The 24,350-nt window shown below is 52.8% G+C and overlaps 1 protein-coding gene across 23 annotated transcripts in view; it reads left to right on the forward strand.

Annotated features, from left to right (window-relative positions):
- The first annotated feature begins 6,199 nt into the window (after positions 1–6,199).
- PTPRF (protein tyrosine phosphatase receptor type F) overlaps positions 6,200–24,350 on the forward strand; it is a 97,742-nt gene continuing 79,591 nt past the window's right edge. For 17 of the 23 annotated variants that reach the window (XM_030823678.1, XM_030823685.1, XM_030823680.1 and 14 more), the window contains exons 1-2: positions 11,061–11,250; positions 18,373–18,452. The gene's annotated coding sequence lies outside the window, so the exon portion shown is untranslated. Of the gene's footprint in view, positions 6,309–8,832; positions 8,933–11,043; positions 11,251–18,372; positions 18,453–24,350 lie in introns of those variants that run through there. The other 6 variants (XM_030823689.1, XM_030823699.1, XM_030823700.1 and 3 more) reach the window with 3 other exon arrangements.

A 24,350-nucleotide genomic window follows, 5' to 3' on the forward strand; every position in this document is an offset into this window, starting at 1 on the left:
GGTCTTAAAGGGAATAAAAAGAGGCTGTGGTGAAGGGGCAGAGAACCTGCCTCATCCTCCACCTCTTCATTGGGACCCATGGAAATCCTTCCCAGCAGAGACAAATTGAAACACGTAGCAGCCCTTAAAATGCATCACATGCCCTTGTAATAGTTTGCTTACAGAGTTTCTTATGGATAATAACGACAGCAAATATTTATTTTCTTGAGGTAGGATATTGCAAGCTCCAGGTGGTGACCAGCATTATGGTATGTGATTCCCTGTAGAGCTTAGGAGAACATTTGAAATGGTGAGCCAGCTCCCAAGTGAACAATTCAAGAGAGGCATAAGAGTGAGTCTTCTACTTCACTGTTTACATTCGATGAAACCCACCTCTGAAGGGGCACTGGGGAGAGGTGAACATCTATGTGACATTTCAAAGTGTATTCATCTAGTCAGCTAGATAGAGAGCCCTACTATGTGCCAGGCATCTTCTATTACATGTTTTTTTATAAGTCACTGAAATCTTCTCTGAAAGAAGGTAAAGTATGGAAATAGAAAGAAGAAAAAGCACTCAATAAATCTTAGTTGAATAAATGAATTGCAAGAGCCAGATGGCATGAGCCTTAAATGAGCAGGGATTTTTCCATGAGGCTGAAGGAATAATGATCTGGGAGTGGCTTTTGAGAGTGAGAAAGATGCTGCTCTGCCTCACTGCTCTGTGGTTGTGGAATGGTGGCCTCCCCTGGAGGCAGCTGCTGTGTCCTCAGTTAGGCAGGAATTGCAGGGAGGAAGGCTGAAGGGGCTGAGAGTTTAAGAGGTTGAGGAAGGAGCAGTGGGGAGCTGGATGGGGGAGGGCAACTGCAGAAGAAGGTGGATGGATGTTGAAACGGGCTCTCATTCAGACAGTCGGGGATTACCAGGGTATGGGGCCTGGTGGGATTAGCTTTTAAATAGTTCTCTAAACTGGTGCTATTAGACGCTTGATTATGCTAATTCTAATAATCATCAAATAGCTTCTATTTTCAAGAACCTACAATGTGCCAGGCTCTGATGAAGCTCTTTACAAACACAATTTCATGTCCTTCCTATAATGCTGCAAAGTATTATCCCCTTCTTACAGAAGAGGAAACTGAGACTTAGAGAAGTCCAAGACCAAACAGCTAATAAGTGCCATGGGTCTTACACAGAGCCAGGGCCATATTTTCCCAAATGCAAGGCCGCCCTCTCACAGCCTAGTCTGCCCTCACTGAGGCCAGTTTAGCCTGAGGCATTGGGTGGTGTTGGTGGCATGTATGTGGGGAGGTGTCCATGACATGCATCTATGCAGCTTCAAGCCCCTCGTCAGAAGCTCCCCTATACTTCTGAATCCCACGGCCCACATGCCTGGATCCCCATGGGCTCCATCCCACTTTGCACAAAGGGCTGGGGACCCAGAGAGATACACAGCCTTGGGGTGATGTCTGCTGCTTCAGAGAGGAGTTGACCCTCTATGGCCCCTTCACAAGCACAACTGTGTGGGCCACATTCTGGCCAGCGCGGTGCAGCTAGCCCCCTATACATACATTTGGAGTTACCTGCCTCTCACCCAGCTGAGCACTCAGTGCATGTGCCTAATTCACTAACGCATTCATTCAAAAAAAGATGGATTGAGCACCTCCTATATGCCAAGCACTGTCCTAGTGCTAAAGATCTGGCAAGAATAGAGTAATGTAGATTCCTGCCCTGCTAGACCTTAGAGTCTAGCAGCAGAAACAGTTGTTAAACAAAAATGAAATCAAACTAACTACAGATCGTGCTAAATTATGTGAAGGAAATAAAGAGAGTGCTGTTGCAGCGATGGAAAACTATTTTAGATAGGGTGATCAGCAAAGGCTTCTCTGAGAGGGTGACATTTCAGTGGAGACATGATAGACCCCTCAGATCCCCTTCCACCATTTTTGGTGAGGGGGTGAGAGGCAGACACAGCCCCACCTTCAGCGTGCCTTGCCTTCCAGCAGCTAGCACCAGTTCTTTTAGGGAGGACGGTCCTCAACTTCCTGGAGCCACTCTGTCTGCATGCAAGCTAGAAAGGCCCCGAAGAGGGTGTACTCATCACCCACCATTCTCAGCCCCTCTGGTAGCCCTCAACAGATGACTAAGGAGGCTAGGAGGTATGAAGCCTCCAACGCCCTTGGCAGGGGTGGGGACAACACTGAGGCATAAATTTCCACTCCAGGGTCCCCCTGAGGTCAGGCTGAAGCTACCCTTCCAAGAACATGGCCTGAAATCTCCCCTTGCTTGGCTTCTTCACCTTCTCTGTTCTGCTTCCCCTTCTCCTTTGCCAGTTTCCCCCGGGAACCCTTCCTTAATAAATCACTTCATCTCGGGATCTTCTTCTGGGAAACCTGACCTAAGACAGACATGAAAAATGAAAAGGAGCCAGCCACGCAACTATCTGGGAAAAGAGCTCCAGGTGCCACAGGAGGAGCGGCGTCTGAAGGGTGAGCCTAATAGAGGAAATGAGTGAAAGAGCAACTCTCCCCTGCTTTTCTTCTTTCCTTCTTAGTGACCGTTCCTTTTTTCTCCTTCGTGGGCTCTTCTGCCTTTCCTTGGTCTCCAGATATTGAGGATAACAATAGCTAACATTTATTGGGTAGTTACTGGGTGCCAGACATTACTCTAGACAGCTTATACGGATTTAACATATAGCTATTGAGTGAATGACATGGATGACAGGCATCAATCCATTAAATGTGTAATAAGAAGTGTAAAGGAATGCTCTGGCGGACAGCAACAGGGCCCTGTACTTATTCAGACTAAGGGTCAGGGAAGGCTGCCCCAAGGCAGTGATGCTTGAGCCAAAAGTGAAGAATGAGTTACCATGTGAAGGAGGTGGGGTGGAAAGTCTTCTAGAAAGAACGGGGAGAGGGAAGGGGGAAACGCAGTATGTTTGAGGAATTGAAAGGATGCTGGCGCCACCGCAGAGGACTGAGCCAGGAGCGTTGTGTTGGATGAGGTGGGGAGGTAGGCAAAGGGAGGGCATTTCATCCATGTGGAGGAGCTGGCTCCTAATCCAGCCCCATGTAAGCCATTTGAAGGTTTTCCTGGGGGAGTGACATAACCCCATTTGCAGCTGCAGCGCAGAGATAAGATGGGGGAGGGGCAGAGCAGATGTAGAGAGATCAGTGAGGAGGCGCTGCAGAGATCCAGATAAGGGTTAATGGTGGCTTGGACCAGTGAGGCATCAGCGGAGTTGAAGAGAAAGGTGCAGATTAGAGAGGTGCTCTGGAGGTAAAATGAACAGGATTTGGTGATGGCTCCTAGGATTCTGGCTTGCCTATAGATGGACAGTGGGGCCACTGACTCAGACAGAAAACTCGAGAAAGGAATCAGTGAGTGAAGATCGGGTGGGAGGTCTTGGGCATGCTGGGGCTGAGGTGCCTTTGGGACACAGGTGGAGTTGTTGACTAGGCAGCTGGCTGGGCTCCTCTCCATCAAGGGCTTACACAAGAGGTTCCCTGGGTAAGAGTCATAAAGGTGTGAATCATCGGCAGATGGACAGTACTCAATGCTGTAGGCATGGATGAGATCAACAGGGACAGAGTCCACAGTAAGAAGGGGAAAGGCCAAGGCATGGGCGTTGAGGGACAGGAGCACTTGATGGATTGAGTGGAGGAGGATGACCCAGCCAAGGAGACTGAGAAGAAGACCAAGGAGTTAAGAGGCAAACCAGGAGAGTATGGTGTCAAGGGAGCCAAAGAAGTTAGGGTTTGAAGAATGCAGTAATCGAGAGGCCTAAGAAAATGAATACTGAAAAAAAAAAATGGCCTCCAAATTTTAAGACATGGAGATCATAGCACAAACATTGTGTTTTGGGGAGATGTTGGGGGCAGAGACAGTAAAAGCCAGATTTGACCAAATGTTGGATGGAGTGAGTAGGAATGCCATAATGGCAAACAGAACACTTTTATGAAAGAAGAGGCTGGGGCCAGGCATGGTGGCTCACGCCTATAATCCCAGCAACTTTGGGAGGCCAAGGCGGGCAGATCACTTGAGGCCAGGAGTTCAAGGCCAGCCTGGCCAACATGGCGAATCCCCTAAATCTACTAAAAAAAAAAAAAAATGCAAAAAAAAAATTAGCCAGGCATGTTGGCATGCACCTGTGGTCCCAGCTACTCAGGAGGCTGAGGCACAAGAATCACCTGAACTCAGGAGGTGGAGGTTGCAGTGAGCCGAGATCGCATCACTGAACTCCAGCCTGGGTGACAAAGTGAGACTCTGTCAAAAAAAAAGGAAAGAAAAAAAGAAGAGAGGCCGGGAACTCAGGAATGGAAAACCAAATACCGTACATCCTCACCTACAAGCAGGAGCTAAGCTGTGAGTATGCAAAGGCATACAGAGTGGTATAATGGACTTTAGAGGCTTAGAACGGGGAGGATGGAGGTGGTGAGGGATACATATTGGGTACAATGTTCGATACTCAGATGACGGATGCACCAAAATCTCAGAATTCACCACTATATAATTCATCCACATAATTAAAAACCACTTGTACTCCAAAAGCTATTGAAATTTTTTAAATGTAAAAGAAAGAAAAGGCCAGGTGCTGTGGTTCACATGTGTAATCCCAGCACTTTGGGAGGCCAAGGTGGAAGCATCACTAGAAGCCAGGAGTTCGAGACCAGCCTTGGCAATATAGCGAGACCCCACCTCTACAAAAAATTAAATAAATAAATAAAGTTGATGGAGAAATGGAGGAGAAAGTAAGCATGCAGGGAGTAGGTTTATGGATGGCTCCAGTTGAAGACTGGGGGCGGTGCTCAGGGCAGGAGGGGACGATGGATAGGTGAGGGGTCTGAGAAGCAGGAGGGGGTAGGGAATCTAGGACTGGCAGAGACACTGGCCTGAGAGAGGAGGAGGGTGTTTCCTGTAAGGCAGCAGGAAAGAGGGCAGATGCGGGGAGGTGTGTGAATGTGCTAGTGGAAAGCCGGGGCAGTTCTGCGGTGGCTTTAATCCTCTCTGTAAAGAGGTGGCAAGGTCCCATCTGACAGCGAGAGGAAAATGGGCTGGCTGAAGGTGTAAAGAGGATGGGGAGGGCTGGAATAGCCGTTACAAAGAGTGCGGTTCCAAGCTGAGTGGAGAACTGCGCAGAGGGCCCTTATGTAGGCCCTGCCTTAAGGGAACATCCGTCTGACCTGTGGAGACATGTGGTTGCTTGAGCACCGCCCTGTGACGGCAGACAGGAGGGCTCACTTGGAGCTGGCTTTTTGCCAGACAGATATGATAAAAAGGCAGAGAGGCCAAGAGGCTTGGGGTATTGACAAGAGTGTTGTTAAAATGTTGGACCTTGGCATCTAAGTTGGACCAGGAGAAAAGTGAAAAGGAGAGAGCTGAGGAGAGCTCTCTAGGAGAACACGAGGTCAACAGCAGAGAGATCTGATGAGACGGAGCAGTGATCGTGAGGTAGAGGGAGCAAGGTGGGAGCAGGAGAGGAGCAGTTTTGGGAGAGGACAGGACCCAGCGTGGGATGCGTAGAAAGAGTAGTCTGGGCAGCCTTCAAGCGTCAGCCATGGTGACGAGAGGTCCAGTAGCTGTCTGCCTGCACCGGCACTGAAGTAACCCTGGCTGATGGCAGGAAGTAGCAAAGGCCACTGAGGAGTCCACTAAGCTGGAAACAGAGGCCCAGCCATTAGCTTTGGCAAAATGGAGGGGAAGAGTCATTATATCAAGATCAACATCAGGCCAGGCACAGTGGCTCACACCTGTAATCCCAGCACGTTGGGAGGCCGAGGCAGGCGGATCACTTGAGGTCAGGAGTTCGAGACCAACTCCTGGCCAACATGGTGAAACCCCGTCTCTACCAAAAAGACAAAAATTAGCTGGGCATGGTGGCAGGCACCTGTAATCCCAGCTACTTGGAAGGGTGAAGCAGGAGAATCGCTTGAACCCAGGAGGTGGAGGTTGCAGTGAGCCGAGATGGCTCCAGCGTGGGCGACAGAGCGAGACTCAGTCTCGAAAAAAAAAAAAAAAAAGAGCAACATCAGTGAAAGCCAGAAAGCAGGGTTGTTGTGGGCTGGGGATCGAGCAGGAGATGGAGGAATAGAGGCGTCCTGTAGAAATGGCTTTTGGGTTTGTGGGGAAGGAGAACAGAGAGGCAATTAAGCTCTCCCACTCTGGAGAGGCGTGTGGGGCCAAGGGAGGGAATTTTTTTTAGGATGGGAAAGACATGCGCATGGGCAGATGGGAATGCTATAGTGAAGAGGGTGCAGTGGACGGGGAACAGAGAGCAAAGCCTGGAGGCGCCGGAGCACCCTGAGCACAGGGGAGACACAGCGGAAGGAGGAGAGGTGTGTGGGTTTGCGGATTTGGTAGCGGGAGATGAGGGAGTCCTCCTGTGGTGGCTTCTGTTTTCTCCGGGAAACATAAGCAGTGTTCATTGAGAAATTAACTCCTGTATCATTTCTCCCTGCCCATAGTGACTCAGCCGGAAGAAATGAAAGGCATTAGCCAGGCCAGGCACTGCAGCTCATGGCTGCTGTAATCCCAGCGCTTTGGGAGGCTGAGGCTGGAGGATCTCCTGAGCCCAGGAGTTCGAGATCGGCCTGGGCAACATGATGAGATTTTGTCCCTACGAAAAAAAAAAAAAATTTTTTTTTAATTAAAAAAGCATTAGTCAGGCTTTTGTGTTCTAAGTCCTGGGGCTTTTTTCTCCCACCTCATACCTGAGAAAGTAAACAGGCCGTTTTGTAGTTCTTGTGCCTGAGCTAAGAGGGAGAACATCACTGTGTCTTGGGGAATTGATGCTTTGGCACGGAGGAGAGGGGCAGGGGAACAGGCATTCTCCATCCCACCCTGACCTGCCCCCACAAGAAAGTGGCTGCATGCGATTGAAAAGCCAAGGACTAAGGGCTGCAACTGTGGGGGCCTGTGGGAGAAGTCCTCTTGAAAGAGCTGGGATGGAGGGAGTAGAGGGTTATCTTCCCAAGGACCAGGTTGGACAAGTGAGGCCCTGCAGATGGGCAAAAAATAGTGGAAGCCCTGTGACTGTGACCACTGATGTCTGCAACAGCAGCAGCAGCAGCCTGAAAAATCCTTCCACCTTTCTCTGCAAGGCTGTGGAGCACGGACTGACCGTCTTCGGGACTGTGCAAACCCCTGGAGTTCATGGATGATCGGAGGGAGGTGAAGGGCAGCCATGAGTGATAGGGAAATCTTGCTAATCTAATGGGTAGAGACTCAAGCTGAATTTAATTTGGTTTAGACCAACTAAGGGATGACCAAGAGGTGTATTTACGTCATGAGTTGCAGAGAGTGTCCAGTGGGCCCAGGACCTGGACAAAGGGTGAGCAGTGAGTGGGAGTTGACATCTGGCTCTCTCCTCACCCTGCACCCTGGGGCTGGAACACAGCAGACACACAATGACCACGTGGTGCCACTCGGCCTTCACAGATGAGCACAAGGACATCCCTCCCCGCCAGGCCCAGGAGCAGGGCAGCAGGGAGGCCCCACATGGACCCCGTGCTCACAGTTTGGCAAACTGGACAGAGCCTTGGCTCTTCTCCTTCAGCAGCTATCACGCTCTCCCAGGCCCGGCCACCTGAGCTTCTCATCCATGTGGCTTTGGCACCTAGGCCTCTAGTTTCATTACCTTGGGTTTGTATCTAGTTCCAGATGGCGTACATGCAGAGATCTGGGCAGGCTGCTTACAGGCATTCTCTTGCCCTGCCTCGGCAAACGCTTTGCCACATGTGGGTGAATGAGAGGGCAGACGCCAATGGGTTAGGATTCTGAGACCCCTGTGTTCCTGTGGGGTTTGGAGCAAGAGCCTGGTTGGCACAGCAGTGAGCACATCTGCTCACTTCAACCACAGGAAGCCAGGGGTCCCAGCTCACCTACCTTCCAGTACTGTGCTCAGTAGCCTGGACAATGCGGGGCAGAGGGAACAGGGCTGCCAGAGCTTCAGGACTACCAAGGCCCAGGCTAGCAGGCACACAGGCTAGTGAACACCACGAGCCCCTCTTCTAGTGCATGCCAGGGCTACAGAAGACCGGGGCTGGATGAGCTCTAAGACTTGGTCAGCGAGCTCTTCCCTCACTTAGTCATTTACGTCTGATGGCTCCTTGAGCACAGATAAGAAAGTCAATCTTCATCCCTTTAACAAATATGTATCAAGTATCTATTGTGTGTGAGGACCCTGTGCTGGCCACTGGGATAATGACAGGGAACAAGGTGGACTCATTTCTCCTGCCTGCAAGGAAACTGCTGTCCATAAGTCAGGGAGACAGGCACAGATGCAAACAGTGGTGACAGCCAGGATGGCTTCCTGGAGGAAACAATGGTTCCAAACAGGTACAGTTGGCTCTGAGGTGCCAAAACACACTAAAGGTAGAGCAAGTCTTTTTTTTTTTTTTTTTTTTTTAACAGAGTCTTGCTCTGTGGCCCAGGCTGGAGTGCAGTGGAGCAATCTCCACTGCAACCTCTGCCTCTCGGTTTCAAGCAATTCTCCTGCCTCAGCCTCCCAAGTAGCTGGAATTACAGGTGCACACCACCACACCTGGCTAATTTTTGTATTTTTTTTTTCTTTTAGTAGAGATGGGGTTTCACCATGTTGGCCAGGCTGGTCTCGAACTCCTGACCTCAGGTGATCTGCCTGCCTCAGCCCCCCAAAGTGCTGGGATTATAGGCGTAAGCCACCGTGCCTGGCTGGTAGAGCAAGTCTTAAGGGGCATTATATTATAACTGCGTGCAAGAGAAGTTAAGACCAGTTTGGCTTTGTGCGTGTGTGGACTGAAACCCAAAAGCCAGAAACTCTCTGCATGTGTCCCTCATGGAGCCATATGGTCTCTAGTGTCTGTTTTTCAAAATTTGCAGGACTGACGACTGATTGGACAGTGGTGCAGGAGGGAAGGTCTCTGCATGTCAGTGATTAAGTGGCTGAAGATGCCACTGCCTGAGACGGGCACTATTGAAGGTAAGCAGATCTGGGGTGGGCAGGACAGAGGAGGCTCTTAGTTATATGGATCTGGAGCTCACAGGAGCGGCCCAGACTGGAGATAGAGACCTGGAAGTCATCAGCATATGGTTGGTAGTGGTCAAGATGATCCAGAGAAAAGGGGCTGAGCAGGAGAAAAGAGGAGGCCTAGGACAGAGTCCCGGAAGAGCAGAAGAGGAGGTGGTAAAGGAATCAGAGACAGTAGCCAGTGAGGAGAGGGTGGGCCAATGAAACCAGGGAAAAGAACTGTTTTAATAACTCAGCAATGGGCAGGCATAATTGGCTGAAAAGTATACTTTTAAAATTTGGGGGCCGAGAGGGAATCTCTAAATCCTCAAAGTTCTGGAAAAAAAAGGCAAAAATGCTTAAGGATGCATAAAATTTGCAATACCTCCCCCATGGTGCACCAAAATTGCTAATGGTGAAAAACCACTCACTGGAAATATTCATTTTTGATCCGTTTGTCATCCAAACCAAATTGTTTTTCCAGAATCACTGGAGCCAGTCCCATTCCCTCCTCACACACCAGGGGGCGCACACGCACTGTTTGTGAATTCAAGTTCAGGCTAAAAACTGGCAGTGAATCAGGTGGTTACCAGACCTGATCCCTCAGCCCAGATCCCTGAACACCACAGCAACCTTGCCCTGCACATTACCACGTGATCCCTGAATCCAGGCACCTCAACAATCTCCAAATTTTATTTCTCACCTGACTCCAAACTTACAGGGTTATCAGAAAGACCCCACCGAAGAAACCCCACAGAGGAGAAACCTCATCTCTTCTTCTGCTCAGTTAACTGACCCAGGGCAGTGGGGGTAGGTCCCCCATCCTTCATGGTGAAGCCCAGCAAGCGGCGGAGGGGGGAGGAGGGGTGGGGTAGACAGGAAAGAGCTGGTGTGGCTTTGGCTGACTCTTAAGTGGTTGTAACATGGATTGCGTGGGGGCGGGGTCTGGAGGCAGGGGCTCTTGGATTGAAGCTCATCAAATCCGTCTGATCAGTAGGTCTTGCAATAAATCTTCACGTAGGTTATTAGTTTCACCCAGAAATTTCTAGGGTCATCATTTGAGTTTAGTATGAGAAGACAGAAACTCAGTACTGAGATTTAAATTAGATTTGGAGGGCATTATCACGTCTTTAATTCTGAAGCCAATGTAAGGTTCACAGCTGGAATTGGTATAATATTGGGGTATTAGCCAGTCTCTGCTTGGGGTTGACACTAGGTCAGAGAAGTGGAGGGTGAACATGAGGATGAAGGGGCTTTGTGTGGAGTTTCTGCAAAGCCAGTCTTATCTAGGGTTCCAAGATTATTATTAAAGCTGGGTTGGTTTAGGGTCCTAAATGGTCTGAAGGTTGGGTGGGGTTTCAGGTCAGTGTCTGTGTTTGGGGGTCCTTTTATGGTGACCCAATCCCAACTCTGGAATTGAGAATCCCAATTCAGAGTGCATTGGTGTTGATCTGGGAATGGGAGAGCAGTACTGGAGTTTTATGTAAGGCTTGGGGTTCAGAAGAGAGAGAACTGGGGTCCATAGCAAGGTAGCTTTTGGACTTTAGGGTTCATTTAGGGACTGGGGGCTGAGCATTAGTACAGGGGTCCATTTAAGGTTCAGGGTTGGTGCTAGCGTCACTATCAAGGTTAGGGCAGGTAGAAGTAATAAAGAGGTTTAGAGTCAGAATTGGTATTTGGGATCAGTATAGAGGTTCAGAACAAAATTACTACTTGTGCTAATTTGGGGGCATATTAAGGGCTTTGGACTCAATATTGGGTTTAGGGCAAGGTGTGGGCTCAGTATCAGGTTCAGATCTGTATGGGGAGGAAATGGGGTCCTAGAGTGGTATTAGGTTCATGCTAGGGCTGGGAGCCACTGGAAGGATCTGGATGTAGTATCAGAGTTTGGTCTGTCCATGTTCATTATTGGGGTTCGGGTTCAATATTGAGGTTCCGGTCGGTTTCGACTTGGCGTTAGGTTGTGGCCTCTCTGGGCCTCAGCGGCTCCGCGGCTCTACGAGCGAGAGTGCACGAGGGGAAGGGCGGCGCCGGGGGCGCGCACGGCAGGGGCAGGGGCGCGGGCGCGAGCGCGAAGGGAGCGCGCGGCTGGAGCTGGCGCGGGAGCGGCGGGAGCGGTGGCGGCGGCAGAGGCGGCGGCTCCAGCTCCGGCTCCGGCTCGGGCTCCGGCTCCAGCTCGGGTGGCGGTGGCGGGAGCGGGACCAGGTGGAGGCGGCGGCGGCAGAGGAGTGGGAGCAGCGGCCCCAGCGGCTTGCGGGGGGACATGCGGACCGACGGCCCCTGGATAGGCGGTGAGTGACCCCCGGGCCCCCCGCCAGCCCCCTCCGCGCCCGTCCCTTCCCCGCTCTCCTTGCCCTCCCCGCTAGTCCACCCGGCGGAGCTGGGGGCGGTCCCGGGGGGGACGAGGGCGCCGCTGAGGCCGGGCCGCGCCCCCACCTGCCGCGCCCGCAGCCTCGGCGAAGCCCCCCCCACGCCCCAGCCTGGCGGCTCCTCCCCGCTCACCCCGCGGCAGACGCGCCCCCAGCGCTGCCGGCTGGCTCGCTCCCCGCCGCCCCTCGCCGCCTCCCTCCCTCTCCGCCGCACCTTAGCCGCAGCCCGCTCCCCCCGCCCAGCGCAAAGTTTCCCGTTTGCGTTCTTGCTCCCCCTCATCGGTCCCGCCTCGTCCCCCCTTCTAGCGCGGACGCGCTCCGGGGGCGGCCCTCAGACCCCCCAGCTCCCCGCTCCGGGCGGGTCCAGGCCGCGCCCCCGCCCCCGCCGCACAGGCGCCCCCTCCCAGCCGGCAGGGGATCCGCAGCCGGCGCGCCCGGGTCTCGCTCGCGGCCCCGGCGCACGTGCGGTCCCAGGCTGCGCCGGGCGCGAGTTTGAAGCCCCCCACCCCCCTCGTTCGCGAGCACGGGATGGGGAGGGGCCGAACGGGCTGTTCCCGCCCCCAACCGGGTGCAACGCCCTGGAGGCCCTGGAGCGACCTGTCCCGTGAGGACGTGGCCACTCGGACCCGCTCCGAAAGTTCACTCAGTGGCGGCCCCGCGTCCCGTCCCGTCCCGTGCCTGCTCCCCATCGCCGTGCCCGCGTCTCTGTCTCGACTGCTTTCTGTTTTCCTCGGCGTCTCTGCCTCCCCGTGTCAGTGCCTCCCAATCTCACGCCCCTGCAATCCCAAGGGTCTCTCCGGCTGTCTCCATTCTTTTTCCCCAGGTCACTCTGTTCTTTCTCCCCAGGTCTCTCCGTTCTGTCTCCCTGGGTCGTCTTGTACCCTGTCCCTGAGTCTCTCTGTTCTCTCCCCTTGGGTCTGTCTGTTTCTTCTCCCTGGGTCTCTGTCTCCCTCCCTAAGTTTCTCTCTGCCTCTTGTCTCTCACCCGTCTCTTGGTGTCTCTGCACCCTCTGTGCTAGGCGCTCCCCCCCCCATTTCCCTGGAATGCTGCCCCTCTGGTTCTACCACCCCGGAGGGGGAGGGGCTAGACTTTCTCCCCATTTCAAGCCCCCCTGCCCCCCAATGCAGGGCCCCTGAGTTGGAGCAGGTTGGGGGTGGGGAGCGCTACCTGCCTGAGCTGTGAAATGGGAGAGGGAGGCTGCCCCAGCCTGGGGGTTGTCTGGATCTCCCTGAGGGGCCACAGGGCAGGGCCAGGAGGCTGGATTAGGATGAGGAAGGCTCCACTTCTGAAGGAACATGGGCAGGGATCCAGAGCGACCTGGTGTCGGATCTGGCCTGAGAACCAGGGAAGTGCACTGGGGTGAGAGGCGTAGAAAAGGATGTGGGGTGGTGGTTCCAGGCGGGTGCTCATGGGGAGGGATCTGCTGAGAAGGGAAGATCTGGTGGGGAATCCTTTGGGAGGCTTCGGGGATATGAGGGATCCAGAAGAGAGTTCTGACAGGCTATCTAAGGAAATTTCTGTGCTTAGCTCCTTATTAACTCTTGCTTCAGGGAGCATGAAAATCCCTGTTTTTTACTGATTATATGAATGACCGTAGGGCTTCAAGAAGGAGCAGGTGTAACTCCCCAAGTACAACCCCCTACATTCTCAGCCCCAGGCACAGGCCACACTTTCTCTACCCTGTTACCTTCATTTCCACACTCAGCTCACCCCCTCCACCCCCACACACACTCCCTATTCAGCTGCTTTCTTGCCCCCATTCGCATACCTGGGCCCGCATGCCGGCCAGGGCTCAAGAAATCTGTGCCTGCACACTCTCGCAGCACACCTGTGCACATGCACAGTCATCCTTGTGTATTTTTGTATATGCACTTTCTTGCTCATTTTACTTGCTCAATCTCCCTCTTATCATTTGAAATGGCTTTATAGTGTTTTTTTTTTTTTTTAGTTTCCTTTTCCAACTGCTCTTCCTCTTCCCTGTTTCTTTCCTTTAACAAGAAAATTGTTTTAACGTAATTCCTTCCTTCCTTCCTTTCTTCCTTCTTCTTGCAACTACTGATACCTCCCCTTTATCCAGCTTTGTGTGCCCTGTGCGGGTTGGCTTGGTGTACAGGCTGCCAAGAGAGGAGGGGGTGGTTGGGTGTTGGTGAAGGAATTTGGCGGGGCAGAGTTAGACTGCAGCAAACGTAAACTAGCTACACATCTTTTACTGGGAGTCGTATTGATATGCAGCAAAATACTAGCCCTGGCAGATTGGTCACAGTCCACCCTTTTTTCCATCAGCCCGAACTATGGGAGTCTAGCTTTGAGGGTCCTCCCTGGGGGCGGGGAGGAGGGGACCCAGACCTCCTGCAATAGAGGGGTTGTGATACACACCACGGCTCCTCCACTTTCCAGCTTCAGGCCTCAAAGAGTCCCCTTTCTCCCTGAGTCTCAATTTCACTCCCTGTAAAATGGGGCAGCTAATCCAACCCGGACTGGGTCCCAGGGCTGTTGTAAGAATCCAAGGGAACTGTGTGGCAGTGCATCGTCAGCAGTGGCAGTCACTTCCCTTGTGACTGACACTGCTGTGTGCTTGGTTCCAGCTTGCAGTCAGGGCCCTGCCCTCGAGAAGCTCGTGGTCCTTGGGGGAGCAGGTTGCACCGTGGGAATGCAAAAGCAATTCAGTTACCTGTTATTGATTGCTGACTGTGTGCCAAACCCCGGGGTAGGCACTTTCAGCCCCGGCTGCCTTGCTTCCTTTGGGACTAACAGCTGTGTAGAAGAGGCAGCCCACCCCTAAGGTTCAGGCATCTGCTCAACTAAAGCAGCTGCAGTTCTGAGTTGGGTTAGAACATTGGAAGAGTCATCAAGAGATGGGGGAGAGTTCGGAGGTCAGGGTGAGATGAATCCCAGAGGAGACCAAGAAGAAGTGATCTGAACTGGGTTTGGAGGGATGAATAGGAGTTTGAAGAAGAGAGAAAGGACTTGAGGTAGATAAAAGCCAGTATGAATAAAGACTGGGAGGTGTTGTCACTTGTGAAGTATTCAGAGATGTGGCAGGTCACAGAGGGCATTGAATGCCCTGTAAAGTACCTATGATTGTACTCTGAGAACCCAGAGAGAAAACACCAAAGGTTTAAAGCTTGGATAGGGAGGGTGGAGTGTGCTGTGGTCAGGTTTATGTTTCCAGAAAACACTCTGTGGCTATGGGAAAAGGATGGAGACAGGATGCCCAGTGGGGCAAGAGGGTGCAGGTAAGTAAGGTGAGAGAAGATGCTGGCTTTGATAGGTGGTAGCATGGAGCCATCTTGAAGGTACACTTGTCAGGACAGAATGATTTATTGGATGTGGGAGTGAAGGAGAGGAAGAGGAAGGAGTCCAGGTTCCTGGGAGTGGTTGAGTGGGCCTTCACTGAAGGCCCTGAAGCTTCACTGAGTTAGGGACTTGGTGAGGAGGGGCAGAGAATAAGCTCTTATTTGGACATGTGGCCCTTGAGGTACTTGGGGCATTTGAGGCTCAGTGGGGGAGGCGCATCAAGGAGGGGCTTTGGTGTGAGGGTATGGGAGAGAAATGTCGGCCTCGCAAAGAGAAGCAAGAGCTGTATGAGAGAGCACAGAGCTGTGCACGTTGAGAGAAAGTAACCTCCGACAGTGGTGAAGAGCTCGAGTTTTATACTGCTAGGATTGGACTCTGTTTGCTAGCAGCGTGACTTTAAGCAAGTGGCTTAACCTCTCTGAATCTGCTTCCTTATTTGTCAAATGATTATAATAAAAACCCATGCCTTATAAGGGTTGTTATGAGGATTAAAGATAGTATGCATAAAGTGTGCGTAGCACAGGGCTTGGCATCTAGTGAGTACTGTTTGTGTTTGCAGTTCCTGTAATCATCCTCAACAGGGGTGGGTAAACCCACCCTCCCATCATGGGTCACATGAAGTTGCCTTTAATAGGAAGATAGACTGCTAAGGTTAGGGTACATGTCTGCCTGAGGTAGCTGCAATTCTGAGCTGAGGTTAGCAGGTCGAGGAGCTCAACAAAGGGGGTGCCCGCCCCTATTGTTATCGATGGGATTGTGTGTGTTGCTCAGGTGTTTGACCTTTAGGTGGGTGGGCTTGACAACTAGAGGTGAGGCCTGCGGAAGAGACTTCATGTTCGGGGTAGGTGGAAGGGAATTTTGAGAAGGGGCAGCTTTGGGGTATTGAGTTCTCCATTTCCTCCCACCCTCCCTGGGCCCTGGGCTTCTACTGAGGCTCTTTCCGCCAGCATCTGCCTCTGTGGTCCAGATGCACCACATCTCTGTGTGACCATGACTTCTAGGTCTGAGAACTCCGGTTTTAGCTCCTTAGCAGTATTTTAGCTGCTGTTTCTGGGGACTGTTCCTGGTGCAGCCACAGGGACATTCTGGGGGTTGCTCCAGAGGGCAGCTGTGCCTGCATTCCCCTAGATATGGTCGACTTGCTCCTGACCCACTGCTGGGCCAGGTTTCAGGCCTGGCAGATGATGGGGAACCCTACCAGGGCCAGCCCTGCGTTGGCCCCAGGGGCTTTCTTTCTTGATATTGGACATGACTGTGGACTTCACCCCTTCTGAGGCCTTCCTGGGTGCCAAGCAGTGTAATTTCTTTCTTTTTTTTTTTTTTCTTTTTTTTTTGGTTTGAAACAGAATCTCACTCTGTTGCCCAGGCTGGAGTGTAGTGGTGCAGTCGTGGCTCACTGCAGCCTCCACCTCCTGGGCTCAAGTGATCCTCCCACCTCAGCCTCCTGAGTAACTGAGACTACAGGTGTAGTCCCACCTGGCTAATTTTTGTATTTTTTTAGCGACAGGGTTTTGCCATGTTGTCCAGGCTGCTCTTGAACTCCCTGCTCAAGGATCCGCCTGCCTTGGCCTCCCGAAGTGCTGGGGTTACAGGGGTGAGCCACTGTGACTGGCCAGCAGTGTGACTTCTAACTTGGGTCTTGAACCATGCAGGCCCTTTCTGAGTAGCTTTCTAGTCAGCCTTCCAGGTGTCAGCTCTGGCTCTGTTCTGGGGGTGTATCTGGTTGTCCTGGGCTCTGTCCCAATGTGAGCGTAGAGTGGTTCTGGGAGCTGCAGTCGGTGAATCTTGAGTCTTTATTTGGTTGCCTGATAGGTTGTTTTGAGGCCAGTTTGATCCCAGACTGATGTGGTTCAAAGTTACTGTCTGGCTTTTCTAGGATCCTGCCCTCATGCTGTTCTGTGTGCCTCAGGGTCTTTGCAAATGTTTAGTCTTCTAAAATGGCCCCTGGCCACTTTGAGTACACACCTCTTTCCAGGTGTGGCTTCTGCTCCATGTAGGGCCTGTCTCAGTCTACGAGCACGAGACCCTGCTGTGGCTGGGTGTGGCAGCAGCGCCTGGCCAGCTTGGGGGGCCTTTCCCGTTACCCAGTTCCCTGCCTTGGACTCTGCCCCTTTGCCCAGGGTCTCTGCACAATGGTGCAGCCAAAAGCCTCACTTGAATACTGTGAGGCCCTGCAGGCATCTCTAGACAAATGGGCCTTTAAGTTTGGGGCCTGGAAGCTGGTTTGTCTGGCCAGACCCGCTGGGCAGCCTGTATGCTGGGAGCAGCAGCTGCTGGAAACTCAGCTTGGGGAGCGGGGAGGGAAGCATGCAGAGAGGGCTGCGGGTTCTGGTGCAGGTAGGTGGGGCAGGGGAGGCTGGCTCGGTGAGCTGGCGAGGGCCATCTTGGGTCAGTTGGGATGGCCTTCAGTCAGTGAGAGCACCCCCATATTGGCAGAGGTGGTTAGTGCAACTTGAGGGTAATTCCCAGGTGCAGAGGTGTGTCCTTGATTTCAGGATGACGGTCAGTCTTGGGCTGGTGAGGACATTCCCACGTACCACCCTCCCACTGTGGTTTCTTTGTGTCCGTTATAGGAGGAGCCAAGGTGGCAGAGTGGTGTGGGGCGGGGATCACTGTGCATGTGGGGGCTTGAGGTGAGAAGCCTGCTACAAGGTGCAGCTTGCGTCGAGTAGGCCAAACAGCTGAGCTTCCGTGAGGTGGTGATGAGGTGGTGTGGGTGTGTCTGACCCCCACCCCCGCCCCCACCCCCACCCAGAATGGTACCCACGCTGGTGGGGGCTCAATAATGGCTCTAGAAGGAAGGGGCTGGGCTCTGTTGCTGCATGTGTGCCAGCGGAGGAGGCATCCAGGGGCACACCTTCATTTTAAAAATTATAGAGAAGCAGAAAGTCAAAAATAAATATTGCTTCTGAAGCTTCTTTGAAGACTGGCATGTATGTTGGGGTGTGTTCTTCCAGGCTGGGCTGTTTTCTTTGAACTCATTCATGCATTCATCCACGCATTCAGTGTATGTTGACTGAACACCTACTATGTGCCGGCTGTCAGCCAGGCGCTGGGGATACGGAAATGAGCTGCGCAGCCACAGTCCATGCTCCTATCAAGCTTATGGTAGTGACTCAGTAATTGTAAAAATATATAAATAGTCATGTTTGTGGTCACGGCTCCAAGCCAAGGTCCAGGCAGGTAGTCTGGGACATCGTGGAAGGCTTCCCTGAGAAAGTGCCCCTGGATCTGAGATCCGAGGGTAAATTGGCCAGAAGAGCATGGGTACCCTGTGCCAGGCAGTGGCATTCAGCACCAGCAAGGCTGGGAGACGGGAAGAAATTTGGCACATTTGAGGATCAGAAGAGGAAGTCCCCGTTCTGGCAGCAGGAGGGCATGGGCAGGTAGGGCTGCAGAGGTGGGAGGGGCCGACTCTGCTTGGCTTCGGGGTCATGCTGAGGAGCTGGGCCACATAGTCTACTGCTGAGCTCAGGCACTTGGTCTGTGTGGCTCACAGCTATATGGCTGGTGCCTGGAAGGACGCCCAGCACACAGTAGGTGCTTAAGGAATATCAAAATGCATGAGCGAGGGAGTGAAGGGAAAAGATGGGCATTTTTACCAGGTGGGGATGGTTCTACGTGAACATTTCCATAACCTGCTTTTTTTCCTGCATAAACAGCAAATTTTTAATGTCTTTCTATGTCAATACATATGCTGTTGTGATGAAATTCTTGATGTTTTCTCATGCTTTCCTTTCGGTCCAGGAAGGAGCGGAGGCCCTGGTGCCCTGCCCTTGGTGCTGAGTATCCAGCAAGAGTGACTGGGGTGAAGAAGCAAAGACTCGGTGAGTGTGCCCCATGGAGTGGCCAGGAGTAGGGGTGCACAGGGGTCCTGTGGGCCAGGCTGAGCAGCTTGGATTTGATGCAGGGTCAGTGGAGAGCTATAGAGGGGGTGTCAGCAGGGGGCATGACATGACCCAGTGTGCGCTGGTGAGAGACTGTGGAGGCCTGGACCAGGGAAGCAGTGACAGAAGTGGAGAGAAGGGATGTGAGTGCTATTTAGGGAGGTGGAGTAGACAGAACATGGTGAAGGATTGAATGTGGGGCATGAAGGAGGGGAGGTGTCAAGGACAGTGCCCAAGTTTCTGGCTGGAGTGGATGCTAGAGGTGGATGGGGGATGACATACAGCTCGTCAGCCACTGTAGGTGCGAAATAGGCTTCCGGGTGATGTCCTGGGACTTACACCAGGACCTGTCTTCTGCTTCTCCATTCACCACGTTTCTGTAGAAAAGACTGTTCCCGTCGACTGTAGGTTGTGGTAGAAAGAGCATGGTGCCTGCAGGATCTGGGCATGTCCTCTGCATCTCTTTGATGTCCCCTTGTCCTCCTCTCTGTCTGTTAGAAGCACAGAATGGGTGGGCTGGAGTTGCAGGGAATGAGGTTGGTGAGTTGGTTTAGAGTCAGCATCATGGGCCTTGGATGTCAGGCTAAGGATGTTAGACTTTTTCCTGAGGGCAATACAGCAGCATTGAAGGTTCTTAAGCAGGGAAGCAATATCCGTGCGTTCATCTGTCCATTGCCCATCCATTCATTCATTCATGGAACACTGTCTGAATGCCTGCTGTGGAATAAAGTGGCAAACAAAAGTGCAGATTTGCATTTTTATGTGCTGAAAGGTGGCATTGGTCTGTGTGCAGGATGGGTTGGAAGGGAGTGATTGAAGGCAGGAAGGCCACCGAAGAGGCAGGAAGTGATGAGGTCTTACTAACACAGTGGCAGTGAGGATGGAGGCAGGGCAGATTCAAACTTATTGATGGGTTAGATGTACGGGATGAGGACAAGGGAGTGTTTAAGGAGGGTTTGCGGGCTTGGTGACTGAGCAGATGGTGGTGCTGTCCCCAAGACTGGACACCCCGGAGGAGGAGTGGGATTGGGGCAGATGAGTTCTGGTTGGGCCATCCTGAGCCAAGAGCTCGGTGGGTCTGTTCACCCTCTGTAAGCTTGAAGGCAGAGCCTGTGACTCTTGTTCATCACCCTGCCCACTGAACATCTGGACGGGTGGCTGGACTAACAAGGCTGTGGAAGAAATGGGTCTGGCCTGGGTAGGGAAAGGAAATGTGTATGTCCTGGGTGTCTCCTGGGGTCCAGACCCTACGCTTGGTGAGATGGGCACTGGGGTTATGTAGAGGGTGCAGCAAGAGGGGCTGTGTCACAGGCTGGAAAGGTCAGATGGGGAGGGTGGGTATAGGGACGCCATGTGTCCCTTCGCCTCTCCATCCTCAGATGATGGTCTGACCTAACTTGAAGTCCAGTCTTGCCAGAAGAGGTACCTGAGGGTGGAGCCCTCTGTCCTCTCGGGAGGCCACTAGCTGATGGCATGTCTGGTGGGGTGCAGATGGGGTGTGCTATAGGGCCTGACTTCTGGAGGCCGGGTAGGGCTGATGTGGGGGTACAGGGGAAGATACTCTGAGATCCTGAGGCCAGGCACCAGCTAATACAGGAGTTAAGCCAGGTTGGAGCTTCCTTGGGTACAAGGCCCAGGGTGCCCACGGGGGATTGGGTTCTTGGGCAGGGGCCAGGTCAGGCTCTAGGCTCAATTGGCAAAGGATCTTGTTGTCTGTGTTGGGGTTTCTCAGCCTCAGCACCGTTGACATTTTGGATCAGATAACCCCTTATTGTGGGGGCGGGGCTTGTTACTGTAGGGTGTCTAGCAGCATCCCTGGTTTCTTCCCCCTAGATGCCAGTAGCATCTCCCTGCTTTCCCCAGTCTCGACAATCAAAAATGTCTCCAGTCGTTGTGTAATGTCCCATGGGAGCAAAATTACCCTGAATTGAGAACCTCTGGTCTACAGCCTCTTGCTACTTTCACTATACTGTACAAACCTGGAAAACTGGGGAGGGTCAGTGGGGAAGATGGATAGTGATGAGCCACTTGAGCAGAGTTCTGAGGGGTGAGTGAGTACTGGGGCAGGAGGACATTTTTTTCCAATAGACAGAACAGCAAGTACAGAGGCTTGGAGGCACAAAGTTGGGAAACAGTAATCCAAGGGGGACCCCAGCCCCAGAGGCTTAGGGGTTACAGCTGCAGGAAGATACCTCTGCTGGTCCCCTTTGGTCATTTGCCTCCAGAGTTAGTCTCCTGCTGACCCTTTGCCGCCTCCGAGTCTCTGCGACACTCCTCCTAATCTCCCCCTCCACTCCTCAGTGAGATGGAGAAACTGAGAGCTGCGATGGGGTGGGACTCAGTCCAGCTGGTGGGAGCCCCGATACCAGCCGTGGGAGGGAGGGCTGTTCCTGGCTCTGCTCACAGATTCTGGCCAACTGGCTGGAGGAGGGAAGGCGGCCTCACCCTCTTCCCCACAGGCCCCTCCTTCCCTGGGTCAGGGGTCCTGGCTGAGACTGTAATTTATTCCCGTCATAATCCAGTGGTTGATTTGGTGAGAGTTGGAAACATGTTGGTTTTCCCTTCCCAAGTATAACAAGGCCTGTTTCCGCCTCTGCGGCCGCTGCTGCAGTGCCACGCGGTGAACTGTCCAGGACATGACAAAAGGGCTCGGTTAGCTGCCCGCTGGTTAGAAGATGAACGGCTCAGAGCTCTCCCTGCCGACAGGCGCTTCCCTTCCTGTTGGCCAAGTGCTGGCCTTTCCTCTTGGCTGTCTGCTCTGTAGGGCCCTGGATACCCCTCCTTCTGCTCATGTCCATTTCTGGGCCCCAGGGTCCTGGTCTGGTGAGGTGAGGTGGGGGAGGCTACAGAAACAGGTGGTATTTGGAGACTAATTAATATTTGTGAATAATAATGCATGCCCAAGGAAAACAAATCCATCTGTTTTTGCGTATTTATGACGAGGACTCAGGAATGATCCCAGCTGTTCTCCAGCCAGGGAAGCCCCCATCACATGGTCCCGTGGGCCCCCACAGAGGCTGGCAGGGTGGTTAGGGTGGGCTGCATGGAGGTGACTTGGCTTCTGTGTTTTGTAACGTGAATCTTCTGTGGCGTTCATATGTGAACGCTGTGGCTTGGTCTAGTGCCTGCTTCTTCCTTTTCCCTCAAAGCAGTGATTCCCAGGCTCCTTGGTTTCATGAACCAATACAATTTCCAAAAGTACTCAAGAGCCAGACATGGGGTTGGCAATTTTTTATTTCGCCAAGTAAAGGCATTATAAAAAAACAACTGCTATCTGCTATCCCCATCATTTCTTACAGGAAAGAACATTTTAACACCAAGGACAATATTTGAGAATAAAGGACAGTTCTTCCCAAGAAAGGGCAGTTGGCAGCTTTACACTGACGTAGCAAAGGAAAAGGATATATTAAAACCATTCTGAATGTGGAAAAATTGTGTCCAATTATATTCTGTAATATCATACTGTATGTAATTGTGTTCCTGCCCAAGTATGTCAGCTTGGCAGAACGGATGGTCCACAGTGCAATTCTTCAGAGACGAGCTTGAGTGCCCAAGTGCTCCGGCCTTGTTTTTATCTCGGTTGTTGAAAGCCCAGGCTCACCCAGCCATGCTGGTGAAGTGGGTGCTCTGCTGTGAACACCGTTGCATGGATTCACAAGGTGCTCAACCTCGCAACTGCAGTCAGGCCAGCAGCAGCCCTGCCCCCTGTTCCTCTCCCACCTTCTCCCCACAGGTGACCCTGGGACTCTGGGGGCTGGTGTAGGGCCAAGGTCTAGATTTGAGGCCAGGCCTGGGGATCCAGGGCTGCTCTGCTCTGATGAGGGAGGCCCTGGAGCTGGGAGTGGCCTGAACCGCCTGACACCAGGGCAGGCTCTGTGCCTGGAGTCTCGGGGCGGGAGGCAGCTTGCTCTCGCCAGGAGCTGGTGAGGGAGAGGCCCTGGCTCGTACAGCTGTGTGGTTGCCAGAGTAGTTGCCTGAGAATGTGTTTGTGTGTGTCCCTTGTGTTTCCCCATCTCCCTGGGCATCTGTGTCCATCATGGACCACTGGAAGAAGCTCTCTGTTCTACTTTCTGGATCTGAACAAAGTGTCCTGAGTACCCCAACCCAGATACACAGGGGGTTCCTGGAGGCCCCACGTTGGGGGTAGGGTTATCTGAGGCCCAAGTTCTCTAACACCCATGGCCAGACTCTCATCCAGGCTTGTACCACATGGTTGTCTGTTCTGGGAGTTTATCCCCACGATGGCTCTCCTGGGAGCTCTGCCCCCACCATGATGTCTGTAACAGCACGTTACACCTCTGTGATAATGTATGGGGACTTGCACCCCTGTAATGTCCTTATCAGGCAGCTGCACTCCATGATGTCTGTACCCTCTGTGTCCACCCACGTGATGTCTAGACCACACGGTTACACCTCCATGATGTCTGCACCTGGGAGTTACACTGCTATGATTACTGCACCAAGGCGGCTACAGGGGATTAAGCCTCTGCTCATTGTACTGGGGAGCTGTATCCCGTGATGACGGTGCTGTGCATTTTATTTTCATAGCAGGGAGATATGCTCGTGCTGGGGGCCTATGTCCCTATGAAGCCTGCCTGGCAGGGGTTGCATGCTTGGAATGCTTGTTCCTGCGAGTTAACCTCTGTGACTATTATATTGTTATACCCCATGATGCCGGTACTAGGCGACTGTACCCTGTCCTTTGGTGCAACACAACTATTGAGTTATAAACTCATGTATCTCAATCAGGGGCTCCAGGATGGTCCATCAGGGGACCATACTCCCATGATGACCTGGCCTGGCATAGGATACCAGATGTGTCCACAGGCCCAGGGAGGAAGAGCCACTCATAGTCCAGCACCTGATGGCCACTGGGAAGGTGCTCCATTGTTGGCTGCATGTGGCACCATAGCGCAAGCTCAGGCAGGGCCTTAGTGATGTGTGACCTCCATCCCAGTGTGGCCTTGCAGGCGTCATTGTGGTCTCAGCCACCTGAGCTCTGGGATCGTGGAACAGATCCATCCCCAGCGTGGTGTAATGGGGCTGGACACCTATCATGCCCCTTCAATGTTCTTACTTTGTTGTTCAGCTCCTGTCTCAGATTTTTGGTGAGATCCTGGGACAGGGGACAACTCCCACCCCTTTTCCTTTGTGTTTGGCCCCATCCCACTTTGCAGGTCCCACCTTCTTTGTCCAACACCTTTGTTCAGCTGCTGCCTTCTGACCTTATGACCTTTGGTTATCTCAGTTGAGACAAGGGTTCAAATTTCAGAAAAGACTGGAGCACCTTTGAGCCCTGCCCATTCCTGTTCACCTGCCCTGTCACCTTGCAAATTCTCTTACCATTGTGGGTCAGCGGGTACCTGGGTCTGATCACAACTCCCCTATCAAAGTCCATGTGTATCACTGCGGGGCCCCAAGGCGTGTCCACCGTCATGCACTCTGCTCTGTTGTGTCTTCACAGCATTCATGAGGGATTGACCACGTCTCACCCCTCTGCCCAGAGCATGGTGTGATCAGAGCTTGTGGGCACTTCCATACAGCCCCTGGTGCCCCCCAGGTGAGGGGTATGGGAGAGAGACCCTGGGTAGCTCACCAGTGGGGCCAGGGAGTGATAGCAGCGTATCTCCCATGTATAGTGCGGCCACGCTAGAGGCTTCACCCAGGTGCCTGCAGGCACTCCAGGCCAGGAGCCTTGGAAGTAAAGGCCTAGAGGCATTCAGCCAGTCCCAGACGCTACTCAGTCTTTTTGTGCATAGCTTCCTGTCTCAAACATGGGCCCCTGAGGTTCGCACCCCATCCTCCCTACACTTGTTTGACTCCGGGCTTCTGGGGCAA

This window comes from Nomascus leucogenys, chromosome 12 (genome assembly GCF_006542625.1).
Source record: "Nomascus leucogenys isolate Asia chromosome 12, Asia_NLE_v1, whole genome shotgun sequence".
NCBI lineage: Eukaryota > Metazoa > Chordata > Mammalia > Primates > Hylobatidae > Nomascus > Nomascus leucogenys.